The sequence below is a fragment of the Pinus tabuliformis genome, chromosome 9, assembly GCF_031772625.1.
Source record: "Pinus tabuliformis cultivar Carrire ecotype Pingquan chromosome 9, CPIR1, whole genome shotgun sequence".
Lineage (NCBI taxonomy): Eukaryota > Viridiplantae > Streptophyta > Pinopsida > Pinales > Pinaceae > Pinus > Pinus tabuliformis.
Window position 1 is genome coordinate 1,416,807,436 of NC_142307.1, and position 2,747 is coordinate 1,416,810,182.

Here is a 2,747-nt window from a genome sequence, read left to right on the forward strand (position 1 = left end):
TGATTTCAAAAAAAATTGTGCATCAAAAGGCATTTGATGGGAGTTGATATCACCTCATAACCCACAACCGAATCGGGTGGGTGAAAGGAAGAACATGAATATTGTGGGAGCGCCACAGTCGATGTTGCATGATCAGGGCCCACCATTATAGTTGTGGGTTGAAGCATGCAACACAACTATTTATTTGCAGAACAAAAGCCCTCACCGAATTCTCAGGATGAGTACACCAGAAGAGGCTTTTTTAGGGAAGAAATCGAATGTGGCACATTTCAAGATTTTGGGTTCATTAGTCTACTACCATGTTACAAAATAAGCACAAAAAATGCTAGAGCAAACAACAGGGTTGGGCATATTTGTGGGTTACACTGATACACCTCACAACTATCGGCTATACCTGCCAACCAGTAGGATGAAATTGGTTTGCAAATATGTAAAATTCAATGAAGAGAAGGCCATGAGATGTTCCCTAGAGAGGGAAATTTATCTACATGAAGTTGAGGAGATTTTAGCTCCTGAGGAGAAACCTCAGGATGATGTGGAGTAACCACATGCAGATGAGCAGGGAGTGAAAACACCCACTCATGCAGAGTCTTCCAGATATGGGAGAAAGTGCACTAGAGAGGCTGACAGGTTATTGCATGATGCTAGAGAGAATGTGGGAGCACCCACATCACAACATAGGAAGAGGAGGTCACTGGAGAGGTACACTCGCTACATGGATCTAATGAGCGGATGTGTAGAGATTGAGCCATTCTCTTTTGAGAAAGCAGTGCAGGAACCAGTTTGGATTGATGTCATTGATGAGCCCCGGAAATGGGTAACTATATGGGCTAATTTTACCTAATATTCTCATTTAATCCCCCATTCTCCATAGTTTTATGCATGCTTTTGAATATATTTATGTTAATTGTATGAACGGGAATAGTCACTTTACCACAAGGTCTAACACGTGCTTATTGCATAATTTTAGACATTTTTGGGACCAAGATCAGGCATTTATGAGCAGATTGGCAGCCAAATACGAGGAAACAAGGCTGAGGATTTGTAGGAGGGATGTCTACTGCACTAAATGACCCCTTCCTTGAGTTCTTCACCATCATCTCAGAGTTCTACAACCCACCAAAGATGATTTCAATGGCAGCCGAGCAAGACTAGTGAAGTGGCTGATTAACTGCAATTTTGGGCAACCAAGCTCCTCAAGTTAAGAAGGACTATTGGGGGTCCTCATATGCATAAGTAGGAAGGCTTCAAGCCTTGGTAGTTTAGTCATTTTGTTAGTCTATTTTCGCACATTAGTTTTGTTGGCATTATGACACAGGTTTGGCTCAATGACATAAGTGTTGTCCTTGATGGAAACTCACTCAAATAGCAGATCACAAGTTCAGGCTCTCAAAATAGTAGAAAATGAGATACCCGCAGGTTCCTATTGGAAAAGTCATGGACATATGTAGGTACGCTGAACAAAAGTTACGGACATGTACACAGGTTCTCCGAACAAAAAGTGCAGACATAAAGTACACACACTTTCATGCAGAGAAAAGCGTGCACGTGAGAAATCTTATGGTTGGTCCATGGTATTTAGTCCGACATTTTTGATCCTATGGTTTTGGTCCATGGTTTTGCATCTAAAGTATTGAACCCAGGTTTTGGGTCCCTAGTATTGGATCTCTATGGTTTTGGACCATGGTTTGACTAAGGCCTAGACTATAAAAAGGAAAGGAGATCATTTGGTTGAGGTAACTAATGGGTTGAATATCTTGAGATGAGCAAGATCTAAAATACTGGTGATCGATTGGGAGTTATAGCTGGACCTGAATCAAGGAGAAACCTAAGCATTACAAGGCGGATCTACTGATTGGTCGAGATCTCTTTGGCGCATGATCAGATTTGTAAATCTGATAATCTGGGGTATAAGTGAAGTCTAATAAATTATCTATACCCGCAGATGTGACACAGCGCAGGCGTGGATACCCGCAGGATCGACACAGCAGAGGCGCGGACACCGGCAGGCTCGACACAGCGCAGGCGCGAATACCCGTGGGCTCAACACAGAGCAGGCACGGATACCCGCAGGATCTATAGAGCACAGGTGCAGATACCCACAGGTTCGACACAGAGGAGGTGTGGATACCCGCAGGTCAAAGAACTGAAAACTGTAGATGTACGCAGGTTTCTATTGGTGAAGTTGCGAACTTTTTCTTGAAATATGTTTTAGCTGCTTTTGTCTATTACTGCAGTGTTCAGGGTTCTGAATTAGTGTTTGGTTACTGGTACTGTGTTCTGAGAAGTTATTGATTCAGTATTTGTACAAGGAAGATTGCAGATCTATTTGATGTTTGATTGATATTCATGGATCCAGTTTGAAAATTTATGAAATGTGGTCCCTGGAAGAAAATAGAAGTCTTCTGTAGGTCAGCACATACGTACTAGTACCTCAGCTAGTACAAGAGCCAAAGGGGGTTGTAGCTCCCTTCCAGAAGAGTCTGGAGAACGAGAGAAGGTTGTAGCCTTCTGGAGGTTGAAGCCTGTGTGCTGGTATAAGATTGCACCAGTACAGAATCATTGTAAAAGGAAGTTTCCAATTGAAAGAAGATAGAGACATATTGCAGCAGGTGGTTTTCATCCACATTGGGTTTCCACCTTATATCTTGTGTTCTTTTGTGTGACTATCTGCTCTACTTTTCTGTTCCTACTTACTGTTATATGGTTCTGACACACAAATTAATGATCAACATCTGAAGAATAAA